Here is a 17,301-nt window from a genome sequence, read left to right on the forward strand (position 1 = left end):
CCAGGCTCGATAATTCTTATAAAATTATTTTCGGGTGTTCGAGCCCTATTATTTAGTTATAAAATGATTCAGAGACCTGTTTTAATTCCGAAAAATGTTCAAAAATTCATATTAAATAAACCGTTCATCCGTTTAATACGAAACGAACGCGTACAGACTCAGAAAAATGTTCTGCTTTCATTAAAAATACTTTCGAGACCCAAATCCTTTTGTTTCGAAAGTTCGTTTGTTTTACGAATCATTCCAAGTCAATTTTTGATCGATAAATCATATTTTTGACCCGATTTTAGTTTTAAACATACCGAGTCGAACCTTTTGACGAATCGAGGGATGTGTGTTATAAATTATGTGATACATGAGTTATGTGCTTACGTGCTATGTGAATTATGTGCGTACGTGGGTCAAGAGTCTTGTGTTTGACTGTTTCCTTTATGTGTGGGCTATCGTATGGGTAGACATTAGGGTTTTGACGCGTAGTTCGTCGAGTCATTATCGTTTAGACGATTAAAGTTCTATATTTTAATTATATATGCGGATCTCTCGAGCTGGTCGGGACAAGACGTTGGATAAAGAATGAGATGGATGGTATTGGATATTTGGCTTCTAGCAATCGCAGGAGCAGCATATCGGTGAAGTGTTGAAAAGAAAGACGGTGATATTTTGAGACAGAATGTCAGAATATATGCATGTTTGCGAGTGTGATTAACTGCTAAAAACTCAAAGGCATGTACCCCTGACTTCACTTATCGTTCAAGTGACGTTTATTTCGAATCATATTATGCAAGTATCCCTATCATCACTTATTATTCAAGGGATATTTATTTTGAATTTTATCATGCAAGTATTGCTTTCACTTTTCAGTTCAGAATAGTTAAATGTTTTACATATCGCTGAATTAAATAATTCTGTTTATGCAAGTATTCTTCTGTTATTCTATGTTCAGAGTAGCTAAGTGATTTTACTTATCCAATTATCGGATTTATAAATGTTGTGGATTTTGAGAAAGATGACGTTGTTTTGGTTTTCTACCCAAGTGAATGGGCGAATAAAATTTATAAGGGTGTCGAGTATTATGACCCCTTTCAATAAAATGTTTTTAAGATTGGATGGTTGCGTAAGAGGCCGTGGCGGTGGTCCAGCGTGAGCTATGTGTTATACAGGATATAACACCTTGTTAGGCCGATATGTGCCTTGGGTACCCCTTTGTTTAGTTGGATATGCTTCAGCATACCGGTGTTGCTCCGCGGCTGATCACCGGCGGCAACACACCGTCGTTCGAGGATTCCAATCTAAATTATTATATTGATTTTGACATCTTACAAGGAATGATTTATTAATTATTTTGTTTTCGGATAAAAGATGAAATGTGGTTTTGATTCAGTTTCTTAGTTTGAGAATACTTAGTTTGTTTATAAATATCAAAGGTCGTATTAGTATAAATGATTGATGTTGACTTCAGTATGGAATGTTGTGAGCATCAAAGTTCATATTGATATCTAATTTGATATGACAGCAAAATAAGTATTAATTTGAAGAGTTCGGTTTTGAATGAGTTTATGATCCACTCTATAATCATTCTTTCATGTTATTGTTGTTTACGATATTTCTGTAAACACTGTTTTACGAGTTTTATTCTCGTCAAGATTCAAAGTATTGCTGAAGCATTTCGCTCAAAAATATCAAATTGGTTTTGAATATAATTAAGGAATTAAATCTGGGATTCCTCAACTAAAATTTTATGATTCAACAATTATGATTTTAAATGTTCTGCTCTAATGCAGATGTCAATTTTATATCAAAACGACCATATATATGTCATAATGATCTTGCTGAGCATTTCTTTCGCTCATACTTGCCTGTTTTTAAATTTAACCTCCAGTGCGGATTAGCTTGCTGTTTAGCCGCGTAATTCGAGGAAGCAAGAAGAAGCTCTTGGAAGGTGGTTGGTCCAGGGTTTGCGGACTAGTGTAAGTTTTATTGTGTAAAGTTATTTATATTAGATTATATTATAGATGTATATTTTATTTGGGCCTAGTATACTTCATTTCGAAGTTATACTAGTGGGTTTAGTTTTGAGTTGTATTTGTTGAAAAGAGTTTTAAAAGAAAGAGAAAAATTATTTGTGGAATTTGGATATCTTGTTTCTAGAACTGTAACCTTAAAAGATCTTGGATTAGTTTGGGGTCATAAATGATAAATATCTTCCGCTGGCATTTATTTATTGATTAAACAGGTTGATTTAGATTGAGGTTTCACAGTGACGACCAAACCCTCTGACCCCGGATTTGGGGGCGTTACAGGTTGGTATCAGAGCTGAGGTTATAGTAAACTAGAAACGAGAGTGTGTAGGAGTGTGTATAGCTATGTGAGGGCGTTTGAGCTCATATCGAGTTCCTGTTGGACTATTGAATATAGTACCAACGAATAAGTTAAGATAGGCGCATTCGTTTGAGATGATTGTGCTGAGCTGGATGGAACTCCGGAAAGCTGCAAACTTCTATTGTGGAATCTTTCGAGACTACGATTCGACGACGATGGAGATTATCGATATCATTGGAACGTGAAGAAGTGTCTAGAAGTGGGTGACGATTTAACTGGAGAGTTCAAATTGAAGATAAATATTAAGACTTTGGCAATACCTTCTCTTTCTATAATTCCTTTTGACATCTCTCAAAAAGAAGTAATTGTTAGAAGATATATTCCCTAACACTCATTTTCAATTATATCTGTGTTTCAAATGTGCCAGAGGCTATCATGAAGCCTATTTTTCAGGTTTTGATAGCTCTGCCAAGTTATGATAATTTAATTCCACTTTTCTAATTTGATGGATAGTTTCTTGGTGATGTGACACCACTTGCTCATTTGGTGTCAGAATTTTTGTTCTCTGGATTTCATTTCCTTCAGAAATATAATCTTTGAAATATTTTCAGTTTTATTCATTTGATTTTGAATTCCTTTTATATTCTTTAATTCTGACTGAGATGAACAACCCTAACTATAGGAGACACAAGGTATACCTGTCTGTGTGATAGGAGTCGGATGGGACGCCATCACTTGTGTGTATTGTGAATACATGAAGGTTAACAACCTTTAGTAGTGTCTTAATTTGGACACGTAATACCAAGTTCATTTGATCATATTGATCTCTCAGTTATTCTTTCATTTCAACAACATTTTCTCATAAATTCAGACTTTGGTACCCACAATGGTGGGACACCAGTTATGGTATCAAATTCTTTTCTTTTTGAAATTCCATAATTTTATCATCTCAAATATTCGAAGGTATGCCAATAAGATTAAGCTGAGTTATCTTTGTCAAGTCAAAGCAGGGTTATGTGATGGGACTACCAAGAGCAGCAGTGGACTGCGATGCGGTTATAATATTAGTGGCGTATAGCGAGGTCAATCCATTTCTTTATTACTTTCTCTATCTTTCTTTCTTTTCTTCTCTCTATCTTTCTCTCTACTCTTCTTTCTCGCGATCAGTAAAGATATTCTATTGAGGAATTGGTCAAAAGAGGTGAATGGAACAGTGGTGCACGGTGAAGCTCCTATAAAAGTTTTATTATACAATGAATACAAGATTTATTTGAGATTATGGAAAATTGAGGTTATTTGGAAATGGAAAGTTGGCTAGAAGATCCCTTAGTGCTTTCTTCTGCAGATTCCGAGGACGGAATCCTTATAAGGAGGGTAGATTGTGATATCCCGTATTTTCAGAATTATTATTATTAATATTTGAATATGTTTATGTGATTTAAAGAATAAAATGGTGGATATTTTATTCCTATTTGACAAGTTGGTGTTATTATAAGGTAATGTGTTAATTGTTAAGTGTTATATCGATCCTTGTTAATTTCTGAAAATATTTCTTTAAATGTATTATTTTCAAAAGTTTATTTGAAAACCGATCATTTTATTGATATCGGTAAATTGAGTTCGTTTAGTAATATTAGGGATTGGATGGATATTCTGTCTACTATGTGTTGTATGTAATATTAATTGTGTGGGACTCAGTTGTGATTGAGGATTATTTGTATTATTAATTAATGAGTCGTATCGTTTTGTTTTTGTCTTTAAAAGTGATTTTATTGAAAATTTAATTTCATAAATATTTAAATTATCTTAAAAATTATTTTTATGACTTTATAATTACAATAATTATTTTTGGGATTTTATAAAATTTAGAAATCAATATTTCATCAATTATTTAGCCCTGTATGATTTTCTAATTTCATTTATTTGTAAAATCCGTATTTAATTCCAACATTCTTCAAAAATTACGAAACTCATATTTATTTAAGTTTGGAATATTCCGAGAATTTTAAAATTATTTTGGGAATTTTTAGGATTAATTTTATCCGCGCGTTGAATCGTTTAATTGATAAAAGCGGGTATAAATTGCGTTTCAAAAATTGTTTTAAAATTTTGAAATTTATGTTTTTATAAACTTCGGGATATTTGTAACATTTTAAGACTATTTTCGTGATTTTATGAATTTGTTTCCAGTGCAGCTCGGTTCGTTAAATTGTATAATATGGGTATAGAGCGCAAGTCAAAAATATTTTAAAAATTATGAAAATTTTATTTTACTAGTTTTCTAATTATTCTGAGAATTTTAGAATTTGTTTGGTAATTTTTCTAATTTTATTTACCGGCGCGTTTATTCGATAAGTTGACAAATGCGGGGCAAAACAAAATTTTCAGGTATAAATAAGGATATCTTGGTGTGCTCTGTTAAAAGAAAGAAAAAAAACACGTGTCAAACAGCGCCCCCACCCCCTGCCACCTACCCCACCCGCGTTAAACCCCATGCCCCCTTTCTTTTTTTTTTTACCAAAAACAGTTTCTCCCCTTCTGTTTCTCTGTCTCTCTCCCTGTTTATATACTTTTAACTTTCAAAAATTCATATTTTGCAAACCGTATATCCAAATTTCAATTGGTATATATATAAACGATCAACGCTTCGATACCTACGCATAGGTATATATATTGCAAGGTTTTGAGAAGAAAATTTGCGGGGCATATTTCTGTTATATTTCCGTTTTAATTTATTTTCGGGGCGTAGAAAAAGAGTTTGGAGGCGGTGATTACTCCACATGGCATCTCAGCGTGTATACGTTTATCGCTATTAATTTCGAATTTTCTGGAGATATTTTCCGGACATCAGATTTTCTCTTCGGGGTGATCAGAATTTATTTTGGGTAACGATTCCGAAATTCCGCTTTCGTACTTGTTTATATTATAGCATGTTAGTGTTTATATATTTATTTCATAATTTTTAGAAATTATTGGAGAAGTCACTTTTGTTCCGAGTTTTGGTTCAGGTGGCCGTGTTATTCATTTCTGGAGTGTTTATGCGCGTATATATAAAGTATTGTGTTGATTGTTGTTGGTTGAGTCGATATGATATCGACGGGCAGTCCGAGAAATACAGGAGGTGCTGTCCGATTTCCAAGAAAATATTATTTTAAATTATTTTCCAGGCTCGATAATTCATATAAAATTATTTTCGGGTGTTCGAGCCCTATTATTTAGTTATAAAATGATTCAGAGACCTGTTTTAATTCCGAAAAATGTTCAAAAATTCATATTAAATAAACCGTTCGTCCGTTTAATACGAAACAAATGCGTACAGACTCAGAAAAATATTCTACTTTCATTAAAAATACTTTCGAGACCCAAATCCTTTTGTTTCGAAAGGTCGTTTGTTTTACGAATCATTCCAAGTCAATTTTTGATCGATAAATCATATATTTGACCCGATTTTAGTTTTAAACATACCGAGTCGAACCTTTTGACGAATCGAGGGATGTGTGTTATAAATTATGTGATATATGAGTTATGTGCTTACGTGCTATGTGAATTATGTGCATACGTGGGTCAAGAGTCTTGTGTTTGACTGTTTCCTTTATGTGTGGGCTATCGTACGGGTAGACATTAGGGTTTTGACGCGTAGTTTGTCGAGTCATTATCGTTTAGACGATTAAAGTTCTATATTTTAATTATAGATGCGGATCTCTCGAGCTGGTCGGGACAAGACGTTGGATAAAGAATGAGATGGATGGTATTGGATATTTGGCTTCTAGCAATCGCATGAGCAGCATATCGGTGAAGTGTTGAAAAGAAAGACGGTGATATTTTGAGACAGAATGTCAGAATATATGCATGTTTGCGAGTGTGATTAACTGCTAAAAACTCAAAGGCAAGTACCCCTGACTTCACTTATCATTCAAGTGACGTTTATTTTGAATCATATTATGCAAGTATCCCAATCATCACTTATTATTCAAGGGATATATATTTTGAATTTTATCATGCAAGTATTGCTTTCACTATTCAGTTCGTAATAGTTAAATGTTTTACATATCGCTGAATTAAATAATTCTGTTTATGCAAGTATTCTTCTGTTATTCTATGTTCAGAGTAGCTAAGTGATTTTACTTATCCAATTATCGGATTTATAAATGTTGTGGATTTTGAGAAAGATGACATTGTTTTGGTTTTCTACCCAAGTGAATGGGCGAATAAAATTTATAAGGGTGTCGAGTATTATGACCCCTTTCAATAAAATGTTTTTAAGATTGGATGGTTGCGTAAGAGGCCGTGGCGGCGGTCCAACGTGAGCTATGTGTTATACAGGATATAACACCTTGCTAGGCCGATATGTGCCTTGGGTACCCCTTTGTTTAGTTGGATATGCTTCGGCATACCGGTGTTGCTCCGCGGCTGATCACCGGCGGCAACACACCGTCGTTCGAGGATTCCAATCTAAATTATTATATTGCTTTTGACATCTTAAAGGAATGATTTATTAAGTATTTTGTTTTCGGATAAAAGATGAAATGTGGTTTTGATTCAGTTTCTTAGTTTGAGAATACTTAGTTTGTTGATAAATATCAAAGGTGGTATTAGTACAGATGATTGATGTTGACTTCAGTATGGAATGTTGTGAGCATCAAAGTTCATATTGATATCTAATTTGATATGACAGCAAAATAAGTATTAATTTGAAGAGTTCGGTTTTGAATGAGTTTATGATCCACTCTATAATCATTCTTTCATGTTATTGTTGTTTACGATATTTCTGTAAACACTGTTTTACGAGTTTTATTCTCGTCAAGATTCAAAGTATTGCTGAAGCATTTCGCTCAAAAATATCAAATTGGTTTTGAATATAATTAAGGAATTAAATCTGGGATTCCTCAACTAAAATTTTATGATTTAACAATTATGATTTTAAATGTTCTGCTCTAATGCAGATGTCAATTTTATATCAAAACGACCATATATATGTCATAATGATCTTGCTGAGCATTTCTTTTGCTCATACTTGCCTGTTTTTAAATTTAACCTCCAGTGCGGATTAGCTTGCTGTTTAGCCGCGTAATTCGAGGAAGCAAGAAGAAGCTCTTGGAAGGTGGTTGGTCCAGGGTTTGCGGACTAGTGTAAGTTTTATTGTGTAAAGTTATTTATATTAGATTATATTATAGATGTATATTTTATTTGGGCCTAGTATACTTCATTTCGAAGTTATACTAGTGGGTTTAGTTTTGAGTTGTATTTGTTGAAAAGAGTTTTAAAAGAAAGAGAAAAATTATTTGTGGAATTTGGATATCTTGTTTCTAGAACTGTAACCTTAAAAGATCTTGGATTAGTTTGGGGTCATAAATGATAAATATCTTCCGCTGGCATTTATTTATTGATTCAACAGGTTGATTTAGATTGAGGTTTCACAGTGACGACCAAATCCTCTGACCCCGGATTTGGGGGCGTTACAATAATTGCCTTTTTCGGCCCAAATTTGAAAACTCTTTATTTCAAAATCGTCATCCGGGTAGCCAAAAATTTCTTCAGTGGTTGTGATGTTGAGATTTTTTTTAACAAAGTGAAATATGATTAGTTGCATATGTTCTCATGAATGACTAGTTAATTGTCCTAACTAGTTGAAATTTCAATTAATACGACGAAAGCCTAGCTAATTTTCCTATCTAGTTGCTATGGGCCAAACCAATTGAGCTGGCCATTTTCTTAGCTGGTTGATAATATTGCTTGATATGGACTAATTATTTTGCTAGTTCCACTTCCAATCAAATTTTTATTATTCCATAGTGCACTATATATGCAAAATTTAATTTATTGATGAAATTTTCAAAGAATGATTTAATTAAGACCTAACTAGGTCGCCCCGCTCAAACGAGAATTCATATCCAGTTTTTTGAAATAATTTGTTCATGAAATATTTTATTCTTTCGTTTATATAACGAATATCGTATTAAGATCATAAAGTGATTGAAGAATAATATACTTCCCTATTTTTAATTCATTGAATAAAATTCCTTCTATCAAAATAGCATCTCTTTGAAACCTCAATGGTTAACCTTTGGTTGAGGATGTTATTCGAAATTTCTTTCATTATTCAAAAAAAGTATTCTTTCAATGGGGAAATCTTACAAGTTCGTATGATGTTATTATTCAGCAATCATTGCTTTCAAGGGATATTCTCTATAATATCATAATTTAAAATTTTAAGGACATGGATGGATAATCCTTGTTGTATTCTTTCTTCCAAGTTAGAAATCTTTTGAATGTTACGACTCTTTTATTCAGAGCTCATTATTTCTTCAGATATTAGATTTTGAAATCTTGTTCAGATTGTCTAAATTTCATCGATATCGTGAAAATCATTTTTCTAAGGTTGATTTCCCTCCGAACAAAGAGAGATATAGTTGAGAACCAATTATTGTATTATGAGATTGAAGACTCAGTGCTAAGATGGTGCAATCGGAGCGTCGTGATGAGTAGGTTGTTTTAAAAAGGAAATACCATATTTAGTTATTATCATAAGGATCTTTAACGTGGTTATAAAAGAACGATAATAGAGATACTAACGTGATTAGTGAGATACGCCTCTATGGAATATTATCGATATGTACTAATAAATTCGGGAAAGACCAAGCATGTATGAATTGGATGTATAGGATTTTCAAAAAGTGAAGGTAAGATTAGTAACAACCCCGTGTTAGCAATACTCGACAATAAGAAGAGGATTTTGTGAAGTATAATGATATGTCTATGCGGCTTAAGGACCGTTACATAAGATATTCTAATAATAATCTAGAATAATCGCGATAAGGTTCGCACTGAAAGGGACAAAGAGTTTAACTTATGAGGAAATTTTGAATTTTTTTTTCTCTTACACTGAACACGAGATAGAGGCTTTAGTCAAATTGATCAAGGGCTATGATTGAAAAATCTATTATCATCAAGGAAAGGCCAATGTGGTGGCCGACAATTTAAGTAGGAGAAGATATATTGAGGATGCCAAAGCTCATAACAACTAATGAGGAGGATCGCACGAATGAATTTGAAGTAAGACAATGTGAAGAGAACACTTTATTACGTAACAGAAAGGATAAAAGAAAACTAGAAACTTAAGAGGATACTAGCCATGACCGAATATGAAAAGGTGTTAGGGCAAAGACACGCGCTAATATTCACACAAGTATACGCGTTCGCAAATAGTATAAGATATAAATCAGATTCATTTCCACAGAGACTGGTTTAGGTTAAGTTCAATTTATGCACCTATGCAACAATGTATGGTTATCGCTCAATGCTAAGATAAATAACAAATTGGGTTCTTATTAAACTAAGAAATTATACTAAATAACATTAACTAAGAGAATTAAGGTAGAATTACTATATATGACAAACATGGAATTCTAACTTCATTCCAAGTCATTGTTCTTAACCTTAACATGTGATGGTAATGACACTAATCAGATAACACAAAACTAGTAAACGCCAAATTTCGTTGTACGAATACCCTACTACCAAGCACCCACAAAAGAAATAGAAGTTGAATAGACACCAATTATACTTAGTCCTTATATATCTATAAGAATTGAAAACATAACAGTTTAATGCGCAAGTTATCTATCGTGATTACATAGGGCAAGTAAGATGGTTAAAATTACCTATGAATCATGCCTAACAAATACATGAACCTATGCTAGCATGGCAAGCTCTAAACCTCTATATTCATTATCGCTTCAATAGAGATTAACACGCTATCTTATATATTAGCTACAAACATAAGACGAATAAGCACAACCAATACCAGGATATCAATCAATCACCACACACTAAGGTATCAGAACAAATTAACTATAGAAATTCATAAGTAAATCCGTTAGAACCCCATGATAATGATTAGCCCATAATAGAACTCATCATCACCATGGGTTCATATGAAAGTATGTTAATAACACAACTATATAAGGCTGAAAAATACTTAATAAATAATGAAGTACGTCACAAGAGTATTAAGGTTCAAAGCATAAAGAAAATTAGCATCCACCGTTACAACAAATTAAAAGAATCATAAGATAAACTAATGCTTCCTCTTCTTCATTGTTGCGTGCTAAAACGGTCTTCTCAATCTTCGTGCCTTCGCTCTTGTTGAAGAAAACATCTTCCCATAAGGTTTATATAAGAGTCCAGGAGTCATCGCGCCAACAGAAGCCCAAACATAATTGAAAACAAATAAAACCAGAATTTGAAATTCCGCACGCACACGGTCGCATGCTCCCTCCACGAGGTCGCCTGCTGGCACGCGGTCGCATGCTCCTAGCACGTGGTCGCGTGTTACCCTTCTGGAAAATTCTTCATTTTGCTCCTGTTTGTGCAGATTTCATTGCTCATCACCCCTAGACTGATTCCAAGCACTTCCTTAAGTTTTATTTGATGAAAACCACCTATCTAAGCAAGTTATACCCTGAAATGCAAAAACACTAGAAAACGCGTCAAATACATAAAATACTTGAGTCCAAGACACCAATTCAAGCTGTTATGAGACACTCTAAGTGGTATAAAATTCAACTTATCACACCCCCAAACTTGAATCGATGCTTGTCCTCAAGCATCACAGACTCGAACTAAGAATAATCATGCATGAATGCAACTATATGAATGCGGCGATCCCCTCGCGATGACTAAACCAGCCAACATATGACATATCAACAAATGCAATTAGGCGACTAAAGATCAATTAAATCACGCAAGCTAACATACAACTATAAATGTGGTGTGTGCGAATGTTTAACAGATATGCTTCGAAACTAGATCAATCATCATAACTTAATTATCCTCAAGGAAATCACACGCTTATACGAAGAATATATTCTAGACACAAAATGACTTATAACACTACCAGATTATTGGAGTTTATTATGGATTCATGCTTTTATTCAACACATAAAACAAATGCTTATTTGATCGTGCAATGAGTGAGGTCCACAAAAGACTTATGTAATGGTACCCATTTAGCGAGCGTTAGGTTAGCGGATCCCAGACTATAAAAGCCTTAGGTCACTAGGCAAAAAGTCCCCTAAGAACTTAATAACTCGAATACCAAAGAGCCCACTCGTGATCAATTGTGCATTAAACCATTTTTTTTCTCTTTTTCTGAGCAAGTGCGTTTCGCTCCATCTTGCTCAACCCTAGACTACTCGTATACAATACGAGCCGGCTACTAGCCATTTGACGCCTAACCACAACTAGCAATGAATTCCAATTTTCTATCTCCAATTTTTACCTTTTCATGTCTTTTATCATTAAGAGCCTAGCATGCATTCTAAGTATAAGCAATAGATTAACCTCCAAAACCATCAAACCATGACAACGATCTAGTCCTTAAGCATACACTAAGACTTAGTAAAATTACAAGTGTTTCTAGCATGCATGTTAACCTAACAAGATTTAACATCACTCTAATGCTATCACTACACTCACATCAATATCACATATTAATCGGTAAAGCAACACAAAGGGATCATGACATATGCATGAAAATGCAACTACATGGACTCACATAATAACACAAATAAAAATGCAAACAAATATGTCCTAAATGAACAATCATGCAAAAATATTAATGAACTACAACTAAACATGCAATATGAATCTATATGAATCTATATAGACACACACTACTAATCCTTACATTATCACCCCAAACTTAAAATTTTCAATGTCCTCATTGAAGGTAATAATAAGGATTTCAGGCATACCTAATTAGCGGGAGAATCACCCTCGTCGGGTGGAGGATCAGGTGGCCAATCAACCTCGCCACCAGTGTCTCGAACAACAATACCAAAAACGTGTGTCAAATCTTCAGCAAAATATCGGTGGATGACATGCATGGCCTCCATGCGCCTAGTCAATCTTCTATACTGTGCATCACTAACACTAGTCCTATCAACTACCTATTTCACATGAGAAGAACCCTCTATAGGCACGAGAATATCCGTCCAGCCACTCTCTACATCATCAAAAATATATCCCAACCCCTTATCATGGGGTGCACCTAAGAATGAATAACTCAAGTGATCTGGCATTCGTTTGAGCTCAAGTGTGGGAGCTTCTTGAATAAATGGTTCAAAACGCTCCTGAGAAATTTTCAGCTCTGCTAAACCAAGAGAATCGGATGGCATATCAAACTTCCTCATCCACGGAGGTGCATTCAAATCCTGCAATTGCTCTGGTCCTTCTTTATCTTCAATAACAGATTCCCCTATTAAAGATCTCTCTAAGATATCTGACTTTGGCAATTGCTCAGGCTCTGAATTTAGTACAGAGTCGACCCACTCTACTTTAAAGCACTCCTCTTTAGCTGTGGGTAACTTTTTTTCCTTGAACACATTAAAAGTGACCTTTTGATCATAAACCTTCATCGAAAGCTCTCCTTTTTGCACATCGATCATAGTTCGGCCTATAGCTAAGAATGGTCTTCCCAAGATAATGGGAATCTTCTTATCTTCCTCGAAATCAAGAATTACAAAGTCATTAGGGAAGATGAGTTTATTCACCTTGACCAAGACATCCTCCACTATACCTCGTGGATAAGCGATGAAACGGTCAGCTAGTTGCAATGACATGTATGTTGGTTTCGGATCAGGAAGACCAAGCTTCTTGAAGATAGATAAGGGCATCAGATTGATGCTAGCTCCTAAATAACATAAACACTTGTCGAACAAAAAGTTTCCGATGGTTCAAAAAATAGTGAAGCTTTCAGGATCTTTAGGCTTCAGAGGCAACTTATGTTGCAGCACAACACTGCATTCCTCCGTTAGAAAAACGGTCTCTAAGTCATCGAGCTTCACTTTCTGAGAGAGAATACCTTTCATAAACCTCGCATATCTAGGCATCTATCCAAGAGCTTCAGCGAAAGGTATGTTGATATGAAGTTTCTTGAACACCTCCAAAAACTTCTCAAACTGCTTATCCAACTTTTTCTTCTGCAACCTCTTAGGAAAAGGAGGTGGAGGATAGATCTGTTTAACCCATGTATTACCCTCAGGAGGAGTGTGTTCCACAGTAGTCTTCCTTGGTTCCACCTCTGCTTCCTTTTGCTCTTCTTCTTCAGCCACAATTGCATTTTCTGAAACTTGAGATTTTTCAGGCTCTTCGTCTTGCTGAATTTTGGGGCTTGCGACCTTTCCAAACCTCAAGGTGATGGCGTTCACATGTTCTTCAACTTCCCTCTTGCCTGGATTTGTTTCTGTATCACTAGGAAACGTTCCTGGTGGTCGATTCAATAAGGCATTAGCAATTTGCCCTATTTGGTTCTCCAGAGTCTTGATAGAAACAGCCTGGCTTTGGCATATAAGAGCCTGGTTTTTGCACATAAGACACAACTCCTCCAATTCAGAGTTTTTCATTCGAAGATAGACATGCACCATGAGTTTGTTGTTTTGGTGTAATTTGTTGCTGAAAACCAGGAGGGTTGAATAGCTTATTTCCAAACTGCTGGAACGGCTGTTGCATCGCATTCTGATTGTTGCTCCAGCTGAAGTTAGGATAATTCCAGTTGTCAGGATGATAAGTGTCTGGAACTAGTTGTTGTGATCTCTGAAAGTTGCTCACAAACTGCGCTGAGTCACTAGATATAGCACATTTCTCCGTCACATGACGACCTGCACACAGCTCACAAACACTAATTATCTGCTTAACACTATAGTTAGCCAGAAAATCGATCTTCATAGACAACGCCTTTAGTTGAGCAGTGATAGCCATAGCTATATCCACTTCAAGAACTCCTGCTACCTTGCCATGTGGACATCTCTGGGTTGGATACTGATATTCATTAGCAGCCATCATTTCAATTAGATCATAAGCTTCCTCATAGCTCTTTGCCCATAATGCTCCGCCTAATGCTGCATCGAAAATGGGTCGGGACTGTGCTCCCAACTCATTGTAAAAACAATTGATGATCATCCAATCAGGAATTCCATGATGAGGACACTTCCTAAGCATCTCCTTGTAGCGCTCTCAAGCTTCACATAGCGATTCTCCCATTTGCTGTGCAAATTGAGTAATAGCATTCCTGAGTGCAGCTGTCTTCGCCATAGGGAAGAATTTAGTAAGAAACTTCTGAGCAAGATCTTCCCAAGTAGTAATCGAACCAGCTGGTAGAGAGTGTAACTAGCTCTTAGCCTTGTACCTTAGAGAGAATGGGAATAGTCTCAGCTTCACAGCATCTTCAGAAACACCGTTGAACTTGAAGGTGTCGCAGATCTCAATGAAATCCCTAATGTGCATATTGGGATCTTCTGTTGGAGAACCCCCAAACTGGATTGAATTCTGCCAGGCTTGATCTCAAAGGTATTAGCTGTGATAGCTGGCCAGATAATGCTAGATTGAATGTCATTGATCTTGGGTTGAGAAAAATCCATCAATATTTTCGTTCGTGCTGCTGGATCTCCCATTGTACTGAGTACCTGAAACACAAACAAATAAACCGTGAGAGTAAAAGAGTCTGAGTCAGTGAACTTTAACGACCACTGATGACAAGCACATAAACTAAAAATTAACACCGAGTCCCCGGCAGCGGCGCCAAAAACTTGTTAGGGCGAAGACACGCGTTAATATTCACGTAAGTATACGTGTTTGCAAGTAGTATAAGATATAAATCAGATTCGTTCCCACGGAGACTTGTTTAGGTTAAGTTCAATTTATGCACCTATGCAACAATGTATGGGTATCGCTCAATGCTAAGACAAATAACAAATTGGGTTTTTATTAAACTAAGAAATTATACTAAATAACATTAACAAAGAGAATTGAGGTTGAATTACTATATATGACAAACATGGAATTCTAACTTTATTACTACTTCATTTCAAGTCATTGTTCTTAACCTTAGCATGTGATGGTAATGACACTAATCAGAAAACACGAGACTAGTAAATGCCAACTTTCGTTGTACGAATACCCTACTACTAAGCATCCACAAAAGAGATAGAAGTTGAATAGACACCAATTATGCTTTGTCCTTATATTTCTATAAGAATTGAAAACATAACGGTTTAATGCGCAAGTTATCTATCGTGATTATATAGGGCAAGTAAGATGGTTAAAATTACCTACGAATCATGCATAACAAATACATGAACCTATGCTAGCATGGCAAGTTCTAAACCTCTATATTCACTGTCGCTTCAATAGAGATTAACACGCTATCTTATATGTTAGCTACGCACATAAGACGAATAAGCACAACCAATCCCAGGATATCAATCATTCACAACACACTAAGGTATCAGAACAAATTAACTATATAAATCCATAAGTAAATCCGTTAGAACCCCATGATAACGATTAGCCCATAATAAAACTCATCATCACCATGGGTTCATATGAAAGCATGTTAATAACACAACTATATAAGGCTGAAAAATACTTAATAAATAATGAAGTACATCAGAAGAGTATTAAGGTTCAAAGCATAAAGAAAACTAGCATCCACTGTTACAACGAATTAAAAGAATCACAAGATAAACTAATGCTTCCTCTTCTTCATTATTTCGTGCTAAAACGGTCATCTCAATCTTCTTGCCTTCGCTCTTGTTGAAGAAAACGTCTTCCCATAAGGTTTATATAAGAGTCCAGGAGTCACCGCGCCAACAAAAGCCCAAACAGAATTGAAAACAAATAAAAACAGAATATGAAATTCCGCACGCACGCGGTCGCATGCTCCCTCCACACGGTCGCCTGCTGGCACGCAGTCGCATGCTCCTAGCACACGGCCACGTGTTACGCTACTGGAAAATTCTTCATTTTGATCCTGTTTGTGCTGATTTCTTTGCTCATCACCCCTAGACTGATTCCAAGCACTCCTTAAGCTTTATTTGATGAAAACCACCTATTTAAGCAAGTTATACCCTGAAATGCAAAAACACTAGAAAGCGCGTCAAATACACAAAATACTGGAGTACAAGACACCAATTCAAGTTATAATGAGACGCTCTAAGTGGTATAAAATGCCACTTATCAAAATGGATGTCATTGAGTAGGTAAGCAAGTACTCGACATGGTTAAAAATGAAAACAGAAAGGAGAGGATTAAAATTTTGGTGATTGCGGCTTATAAATGACCCAAATTGCAGTAAGAGTTTATTATAATAAATTTTGGAGGAGGATTATCAAGAAACAAGTAAACCGTCGTGCTATTTTAGGATTCTGAGTAATAGGTTAAATAAGACCGTTTATTTTATTATGCAAATGATAGATCTCCTCTCTATATAATTATTATAAACGCGGAAGAGATAATTGGTGATAGAGAGACCCCCTGATATCGCACCACGCAAGAACCCAAGATTTAATTTCACAACTGGGTTATTTTCCAAAGTATTTTATGAAATAGAATGAATAGAGGCATGACATAGAATTCTCAAATCGACAAGAAGGGCGAGAGAACTATCCAGACCATTGAAGATACGTTTATCGGCTTGCCTTTTATTTGGAATGGTTAAGAGAATCGCCTATCGTTGACAGAAAATTCGTACTAATGTACTTACCACGCAAGCATACGGAAAATAGATGCCGATATCCCTTACGAAGAACAACGTGGAAGAATAAAGTATGTTATGGTTAGAGCTGACTGAAGGCAAGGAAGATCGTATACGCCCTTTAAAGGCCACTAATAGTTGTTCCCAATAAACACGAATATGTCTAATGTGCTAGCGAGAATAATGAATAGGACCTGGAGGTATCATAGTACTATAAATGTTATACGAGGAATGATTAAAGAAGTCTAACCGATAGCGGAAGCTGAGCGTTCCACGATTCTAAAGCGTATCAATCAATTGCGCATGAAATGGTGCTTCCTTCAAGACGCCAACAGGACCCGACGTGCCTTACATTATTACGGGAAGAAATGTTAAATCTGGCGCTAAGCGTGTAACAGGAGACGAGTGTGTAAAAATGCAATGAGAATTTCTTACATAAAATAATCGAC

At 35.4% G+C, this 17,301-nt stretch overlaps 1 non-coding gene across 1 annotated transcript; it reads left to right on the forward strand.

The window, feature by feature from the left end:
- Nucleotides 1-14,290: 14,290 nt before the first annotated feature.
- Nucleotides 14,291-14,397, forward strand: LOC141709149 (small nucleolar RNA R71). Its single transcript, XR_012569740.1, has one exon. It is a non-coding gene; the product is annotated as a small nucleolar RNA R71 (small nucleolar RNA).
- The last annotated feature ends 2,904 nt before the right edge of the window (nt 14,398-17,301 follow it).

This window comes from Apium graveolens, chromosome 2 (genome assembly GCF_009905375.1).
Source record: "Apium graveolens cultivar Ventura chromosome 2, ASM990537v1, whole genome shotgun sequence".
NCBI lineage: Eukaryota > Viridiplantae > Streptophyta > Magnoliopsida > Apiales > Apiaceae > Apium > Apium graveolens.